Source organism: Mytilus californianus, unplaced genomic scaffold (assembly GCF_021869535.1).
Source record: "Mytilus californianus isolate M0D057914Y unplaced genomic scaffold, xbMytCali1.0.p SCAF_9, whole genome shotgun sequence".
In the NCBI taxonomy this organism is placed as follows: domain Eukaryota; kingdom Metazoa; phylum Mollusca; class Bivalvia; order Mytilida; family Mytilidae; genus Mytilus; species Mytilus californianus.
The window spans coordinates 63,729,054-63,738,940 of NW_026262745.1; positions in this window are offsets into that span (position 1 = coordinate 63,729,054).

The following is a 9,887-nucleotide window of genomic DNA, read 5'->3' on the forward strand; positions in this document are numbered from 1 at the left end:
TGTTTACTGCTACTTATATATATTTCCAAACATTTTGATAAAACAAATATTGGTTTAAATGTATAAATGTTATAAAGTTAATTTTTTTTGACACCACAATAATTATTTGATTATTCAATCTTTAACATGTAAGTGAGAGAGCTTTCACATGTTTGACTTGGATGGAGAGTTGTCTCATTGGCACTCATACCACATCTTCTTAAATCTACTAAATGTATATAAGGCATCCCTTGGATATGTGTTAGGTGATTGATTGTTGTTTGCTTAATGTCAAGTGGCAAATATTTCATACATTTCTGGACGAAAACAAATTATTAATAATTAGGTAAGATTACAAATTAAGGCGAACGATCAGAGTATTACGAAAATGCCACAGATAAACGAGGGCATGTCTGATATGAGCATTTTTTGTAACATGAAGGATACATTGAAGGGAATTTATGAACAATCAGTTTGTTATTGGAGATATTCAACAGACATTCCTGGTTGATAAGATGTGTAAATCAGTGACATTTGATCTTTTGAATTAAAATATTAAAAAACACCAATATTTCAGTCATTTATTAATATGAACATCAAAGTAAAAATGACATTCGAGAAAATTGCACAGGAAACAATTCCATTATTTACAACAAATAATGCCACAATACTTAATCTTCCTGTAAAGAAAAAAACATAGATAAAATTTCAAAAACTTATTCACTGCGAGGTCAAATCAAAACAGGCGATTTCAAAAAGACGCTTAGTTAACGACTTTAATGCACCACCTAACATACGGCTATATTATATATCATTCGAAAGCTTATTACCTGTACTTTCTGTTTTGCCCCGTCAACAATAATTCGTACGGTGCATTTTTTGTTAAATCAAGGTCAAAGGTCAAAGGTCAAGAATGAACAAAATGCCCTTTTCTGGTTCTTGTATGATATCTTTTTTTTCCCCAAAAATCATATGAACATTATAAAACAAAATACCCTAATTCCAAATCAAATACAAACCAAAATATTAATTGCGAAATATTTACAGAAATTGCTATTCTTAAAAAAAAACCTCAAACAATGATAGAATTGCGCTAAAAGCTGAACATTTCTTGAGGTATCAATACATATATATATGTCAAAAATAAAATAAATTTATCGCTTATAGCTCAAGGGATTTTTTTCTCTCCGTTTTAAACTGCAGTTAATATGATATAAGTCAAAATTCAGACTTCTAAAGAAGCTTTTACAGTTGCTCTAAATACCACCATCTGTACATACGGATACGTTTGCTTTTCTTTGTTTAAATAATATTGTCAATATCAGGAGAAAATGATAAACCATATTTGAAAAAGGGGTAATGAAAGTTTGTTAAGGAATAAAACTAGGTATTTACAGATCAAACATGTTTTTCGATGATAAATTCCATTTTGTATGTTTGTTTTTTTTTATGTTAAAAATATTAGATACATTGCAGTTCTGGGATCTTCGCACTATTAGAAAACAAAACGAACAAATTATAGCATGCAAAGCGTTGGAAGGTGAAAAAAAAAAAATTCCAATTTTCTTAAGTTTATGGATTTCCTTTTTAATCTATTTTTTTGGGGAAAAAAAGAAGAAAAAAAGCATTGCGTCCAACCAAGTATTTTGGCAAGCAATATATTTACGCGACTTTTGTGAATAGACAATTAAATTCATAAGCCATCTTGTTTTTTTTTGTATGAAATAAAGCGATTAAATGGTAAAACAAATAGCTGCCAGGTCAATTACAAAGGGCTTAATGAAAAAAAAACAAAAAACAAAAAAAAAAGCAAAACAAAACAAAAAACAAAAAACAAATATCCTAGAAAATGAATTGGTTTTAAATGACATAAATCTAATTAAAAAATGACGAATTCAACCGCAATTTTCATTTCTCACAATAATCGTCAAAATATATACCGCTTAATATAACTTCATTTTAACCATATATATATATTCTTATTGTATATGTGTTATCTTTAATATGCAAATTTGCAATCAATGCGTGACAGATGATCTACTAAAATAGTACTCTGGTTTTCTGAATACCTTAAATTAGAATATTATATGGAACTTCTACCATAAAATGTGAATCCAAAACCATGGCCAAGTAAATTTGGCATAAAATTGGTTCAAAGACATATTTATATTTCAGTTTCTATTAAGGACATTTATATTTTACATGTAGCTGTAGTAAACATCAATATCGAAACTAATATGGTTTGTCAGAACAGAGACATACAATACAATTGATATGTTTCTGGTCAGGTTTTGCCTTCTTTTACAAAACGCTATTTATGCTGATTGGTTGAATTTTTGGTGTGATACTTACATAGTAATTTCTTTCTTCATACTAATAAAAATAATAAATATGTAATTATCTAGGATTGCCAGTCTTCCTGCCGACAGTCGGTGGCACTTTGGCTTCTTCCACCAATAAAAACTGGTTGCCACAATATATCCAATAGTATTCAAGTGGTGTTGAACACCAACAATCAATCAATCATTGTTACACTTCTTATATTTTAAGTATTTAGAATGTTCAGTTAAAAAAAAATAGACTAAGTTAATGTAACTGCATCATGTCAATTTTTTTACTAGAAAATTACGTATTTTTATAGGAGTTCCTACTTCGGACAAGCACAAAGAACATTTGCAGTGTCTAGTATATAATAGCATTTTCTTCCTTAGATAATGCATGATGCAATAGAAGCAACCCAGAAAACAAATTTCTAAAAATAAATATTGAAATATCAGAGTTCGCTCCCACAATTCTCCTTTAAAGCATTTATTCCACATGTTTTATATCATTAAAACATATTTGCATTTTTCAAATTTGCGTTTCTTCAACCTTATATTAACAACATACATTTTTTAAAACATAAAACAGCTTAAATGCTATCTTTTTGCAGATGGCGTATTTTGGACAACTGTATGAGTTGTTATTATTGGGTGTCTAATTAGCAAGAAGCGTGATTGCAGTAATTCAATGATGCCAAAAACTTCCTTAGCACAAAATGAAAAATGTTATTTTGTTGTATAGTTAATAACAATTGATTCACAGACAATATTTTGGTTTTCACTCATTTTTATGATTTTCACTAGAATTTTTTATTAAAAGCACCTGATTTTAAAGAGCGTTTGAGAAGTGACTTTTAACATCTGTTCTAAAAGTTTTTTTCATATTTCCATACATTATATTATTATTCAGGAGCCAGAATATGCAAAATTGTTGGCATCTTGTAAAATTAGAAATCGTCCGTCCTTGACCTTTCATCTCATTTGTTAGAAACTGCACCGTACGAATATTTGACGACCGGGCAAAAAAGATAGTACACAGATGATATGCTTTCAAGTGGTATGATTTAGCCGTATGTTAGGTGGGTGCATTAAAAATGAAATTTTATGGTTAATGTCACTCGTCTAAAATTGATCATTGAAATAATCTGAAACCCAAAAACAATTCATTTATTAGTATCTAACTTTTACCAATCCTGTTATTACAACTGTAAATTACTTGTTCCAAAGATAATATTGTAAAAAGTTATGTAATTTGACACGTGTCTAACGGTTCACTGATTTTTGGCAATATCAAAGAAAAAAGGCACGTGCCTAAGTATTGTTCAATTACTCATTTATTTGTGACTCTTTTTCTATAAAATTGGGAATTTATGCATTAAATATCAATCTCTACCATAATTTGATTTTTTTTTACATGTAACAGCACCCCTTCTAGTCCTTAGTGGCATATTATAAGTACTTAGCAGTGTTTAGACGCACCCGATGTAATAGACAACATTTCACCCCAAAACACCACTACTAAAATATAACTTTAATTAAAGTTAAAATACACCTGTGACGTAAATCTTTTGTTTAAACTCTCCATTATTTTTCATGAATGGAGAGTTATTTGCTCTTGTTCATCTTCATTCATCCGGACGTTTTGCCCTTTGGATATTTCCATGGGCACTTTCTTAAAAAGTGTTCACCCATGGAAATAATCCTAAAGAACGAAACACTGTATTGAATGAAGATGAAAACTTACTAAAACGACTGATACTGGATTTTTTTTTTAGATATGGATCGTAGTTATACAATGAACACCAAATGTCTCATTATCAATAAACAGCTTTTATTTGCGAGTCGTAATTCCATTGTATAACATATAGTTTCGTTTTCACTAAAATTCCACAACATTATACATATTTTATTTTCCGATTCACATTGTGGGTGATTTTTTGTCACGGATAGTATCCAAGCGAGTAAAAACGAATATTTTCCATTGAGTTGCATTCCTCTTCTGTGCATCTACAAAATATCAAATGTGTTAACTCAGTTGAATTCTTTTGTGATATTGAACACATTAACATTATTCAATTAGGAAAATTAGTCTTAGATACATGATTTTTTTTATTAGTTGTTATTGGCTTTGAACTAGCTGTCAGTAACTGCGAGTTCTCTCAGATCTGTACTTAGTGTCTTTTTGTTGTGGGGATGTATGAGTACCCTGCAACGTCCACTCTGTGTTTTTGTTACTTGTTTTTGTGCTTAGTATCTGTCTGATGAGTTAAGCCCTTTTCAACTGATTTTAATAGTTTGTTCATATTTTGTACTGTTACACCACTGTCCAGAGTTAAGGGGAGGGTTGGGCGCCCGCTAACATGGTTAACCCCACCACATTCTGTATGTGCCTGCCCCAAGTCAGAAGCCTGTAATTCAGTGGTTGTCGTTTGTTGCCGTATATCATATTTGTTTTTTGTTCATTATTTTGTACATAAATCATGCAGGCCGTTAGTTTTCTCGTTTGAATTGTTTTACATTTGTTATTTCGGGGGCCTTTTATAGCTGACTATGCGGTATGGGCTTTGCTCATTGTTGAAGACCGTACGGTGACCTATAGTTGTTAATTTCTGTGTCATTTGGTCTCTTGCGGAGAGTTGTCTCATTGACAATCATACCACATTTTCTTATTTTTATATTCACTTACAGATTTGAAATCATTTCTGGTAGGATTTTAACAAACTACGAATTAAAAGATTTTTAGTTTATTTGGCCATAATATTTGTCATCAGCATGATCAGTAGTTGTTGATTTCTGGTGATGTGAACACGTGTTATAATTCTAAACATGGCTGAAATTAAAAATAATTTCATAAGAAAGGATGAAAATTTATATTACGCAACACAAACAAACAGTTTTGAACATAAACGAAAATAAATAAAAAATTCTCCTGCCTCCTGCCCTTATGCCGAAATTATCATACTGTCGTCCCTTTACCAACAAGTTTGCTTGACTTGAAGTCGCAGTTTCGTGAATCTGCTACTAACATATCAAAACGACGCTCATATTTGATATATCCTGATCGCGAGCAGCAGCTTGATTTTTAAAAAGCAGTTCACCAGTATTAAGTCACATTAGTATTAAAACAACGCAACTTGCTACATTTTCCCTACTCGTCGACGTCTGACGACGATTGTGACTATAAAAATGCTACAATTTATAAATCAATCATTTATCTTATTTAATATTAAGTAAAATTATAAAAATTGATGATTTTTATAAATTGAAAACACTCATTGATGAATCTATTTATGACATTGAATGTTTTGTAAAATTGCCGACCAATCAACACTGAAAGCGCGATATTTAAAACGTGTATACCCTTATACATTTTAATTATCATTCGTATGTCAATATTAAATGCATTTCTAAATAAATTGGCTTTTTGAATCGTGTGTTAAGCGCTCATCGTTCATTCGTCAATGAATCAGTCACCGTGCGTGTATCGTAGGTTCATCATTCATCATTCACCGTGCGTGTATCGTGGGTTCATCATTCATCATCCACCGTGCGTGTGTCATGGGTTCATCATTCATGCATCATTAATTAGAGCCCCGCTGAATGGCGGACGCCCTATAGTGATCAGTTTGTCCGTCCGTCTGTCCGTCCGTCCGTCTTACCGTCCGTCCGTCCGTCCGTCCGTAACAAATTGTTTCCGCTCTATATCTAGTGAACCGTTATGATTTCAAAGTTTATACTTGATATGTATATTAACCAACACCAGAGGGTGTGTCATAATGTATTTACAACTTACAACTTCTTAAGTCAAAGGTCAAGGTCAAAAACTTAGATACAAATTTTTTATCACTCATTTTTCACAGCGGGGCCCAAAGAGATGGCTCCCATCTCAATGATATCTAGTTTTTTTAATCCTCCGTGTAACGCTTATCGCTCTTTGTACGTGGATCTTGGATAGTTCATTCACCGTGCATTCACCGTGCGTGTATCGTCCGTACGTGTATAGTGCGTGTGATCAGTTTGAATTTTAGACGATCTGTAACCGTTTAAATTAACCGTGTTCCGAGGTTAGATATTGTTGCCGTTATATATCTTGCCTGTTGTTTTGTTGACTTTTCTCAAGTGCTCGTTTTAGATCCATACTTATAAATTTCATAATATGAAAGTTTAACAAATTACTGATGACAATTACATATCTGATAATTATACAAATATCAGCTCGGAGTTCACTGATCAGTGATCAGAGCTATTTATATCTCATTTCGTAATGTTTAATTTTTTTTAAGCATTCATCGATCTTGTCTCGTCCCCATACCTCTCTCTACTGTACTTGTATTCAATTCAAATTCTGATCTATCGTATGTAATTTCTTCTCTGGTAAGGGAGCAACCATTTATCTTCAAAAGGGGGGGGGGGGGGGGGGTTATGGTTTTTTCTCTGAGTCAGAAATTTTTTTCATCAAATTGAGGATCAGAATAATTTTTTTTTTGGATATTCCTTGTCAAATTAGAAGGTCAAAACAATGCATAATTCAATTTGTACTCACTACGGAATATAAGAAAAGATCGGCGATCCTTTACGCAATGTTTTTATACACATTTATAAATTCTGTTGACTATTTTGTACTCTGTATAAGGGTCTGGATGGGGTTAATTGAATAGAGAATAATGAGCAAAATGTGCAGAAAAAATGGCTAAAACAATAAAGAGTAGGGAAAATTAGGCAAAAAAAGAATAAAGTATAATGGGGTGTGAAATATAAAGAAGGAAGTATAATTGGCAAATTAAATAAAGAATAGAGAACAATGGTCTAAAAATTAAAGAATAAAAAAAAGAATGACCATCCCCATCCAGACCCTCTGTATATGTATTTTTGCATTTTTGCTTTGTAGTGTCCTATATTTTCAGTCAAAGTTCAAAGCTGCACTATTGCTTGAATAGAAGTATTTGAGAAGGTTTGACGAATAATTGAATTTAAGTATTTTACAAGTGCTTTCTGGTAGTACCTTGTTGTTTTCCAAACTTAATAACTCACTAGAAATTCATTTAAAACAACTTTTTGTTTGTGTTTCCATTTTATTTCATCTAATGTAAGTACTATAGGTATTATCGAATGTATTCCATGTAAAAAGTTTAATTAGAAACTGCAAATATTTGAATTTCCGATTCATACTTAAATAATGATTTAGACAAAAATCTACTGGACAAATTAAGTTAACTCTACATAAATCAATTTATCTGAATATCTAAAACGTAAGTTTTTTTTTCTTTCTTGGACCCCAGGCCAACCTATGTCTCGCCATTAAGTTGTCAGAAAGAAATTTTATTATTAATTACTTCCTGCCGCCATACATGTACAATAGTCCGGACTTTTTGTTATGCTTGAAGATATTGAGCTCATTTTTTGTTCTTTAATATAGAATTAAGTAAGAGTTACGTTCCAGGTACTTGTTCTTCCATAATTCCGCTGGCGAGAAGGTATTTCTCCCGTCATTCAGCTGGCGAGGAAGTAGTTCTTCCGTCATTTCGCTGGCGATGCAGTTGGTATTGTGCTGACATTTAATTATTAAAGGAATATTTTAATAATTATATATCTTCGTAATTTGTTTGCTCTTTTTATTTACGATTTTATCACAGTATTGGTGTTTCGTTGCTGTAGTCTTTGTAGTACTTACGTAGATACGTTTTTTTTCAAGATGAAGTTTGATTCAAGTCAATTGTAATTAATACTTATATTAACATTATTTCTTTTGGTTAAACATTTATCTCTTCTTCTGATTACGTTTTGTTGTTTTTTTCGTATCTTTATTTTACAATCGTTACTGATAAAAACTTTTTGTCGCATGTCCTTGCAAGAAATAACAATTGTGTCGTTGATCTTCAAGGGGCCTTGGTGGTCAAGTGGTGTAAGTAGTTTAATTACTGTTTTATTAGCCTGTCAACACTGAGGTTGTGATTTAGAATCCCGCGCGTGACAGGTGCGCTCGACTCCAATCTTAGTTGACAAGGATTGGCAGTTTTCCTGCAAAGGCTCGGTGGTTCTCTCCGGGCACTCCGGCTTCCTCCACCAATACAAACTGACCGTCATGAAATAGCAAATAATACTGAAATTGGCGTTAAACACCAATCAATCAATCAATCAATCGTTGATCTCCGAACAAACTTAATGTCAAAATCAAATTTGATTGGTTATAAAGAAGGTATCAAATATATATAAGCAGTTATTGATCTTTATACAATTAGTATACCATATCGACTTGGAAGTTTACGTACCATTAAATATAAGTTCAATACTAATAGAGTTCTACTGCAGACCGAGGCTTTTTATGTAAGAACCATGGAATAAGATAAAGAAGATGTCATTTTGCGTTGAAACTAATTGAGTTTAGTTAAATCAATTTGGAAGTATTATTGCTATCTCTAAATGGTAAGCTATCAAAAGTATTTTTTGATGATTTTTTTACTAGTGTGTTAATTCATTTATTCATTTGGTTTATTTCAGAAATGGTTAAATACTCATTTATTAATAATTCCATTCAGAACCCTTTTCGTACATTATTGTAATTAAGGAAATTTCAATTTATCCCAAAACATCTCTGTAAAAAGCTCTGCTTACTGTTTAAATAAAACTGGGTATATGGAAGGGGGGGGGGGGGGGTATATGCAACATATTCGGTTAACTAATGAATGATTAATGTTGAAATCTGGTAGACACACGAATCAAAGGATTCAAAGCACTTTTCTGGAGTAATAAGGTTTTAAATTTTGAAGACTTTCACTCTAAGCTCTTAGCACGAAAGACCACTGAAAGGATATAGAAATATGGTCAGCTGGACCTAATCCACCCAACAGTTAAACCTTTGCCAAGAAAGAGCGTCAGTCCAGTCGTGCGGGAAGTTGCGTATAAGTAAACGCTATAGGTATCTTCGTAAGGTCGGAACATCCAATGCCAAATATTTCAAGCATGTTAAGGATGAGAATATATTAACGATTAGTACTATATGTAGGTTCTGCAAAGTAAGAAGAGTGAGATATATGAGGGTGTGGATGGGGGTTTACAGAATACGGAATAATGGGCAAAACGTATAAAGAATAGAAAAAATGGCCATAAAAATTAAAGAATACAGAAATGAAGGACACCCTCCCCCATTCAGACCCTCATATATGGACTGCCCTATACGAGGCTGTGTATTTATAAATCCAGCTGTATGAACACCCTGTCTAAGCAAGGGTTTATCTGCCGGGATAGGGAAACCATACTTCTATACCTCTGTTAACCCTACGAGTTCAGTTTGAAAAAAAAATTGCCATCCCCTTATTATCATTATAGACCGCTAATTACGTTGCATGCAGCAGGTGGGTCAAACCAGTGTTCACACATCATTTTGAAAATTGCCATTCAAATTTTTTTTTGCCGCTATGACATACTCCACTTTTATTTTTTAAACCAATAACTTTCCTTTTTTGCTTCCCTTTAAAAAAAAAAGCCAAAAAAGTAAAACAGAAGTTAAAGTTTGCCTATACTACCAACTAATTTAGCGTGTGTACTGAGTGGAGTTTTACAATTACAACCCCAACTTTTTCTGAACCA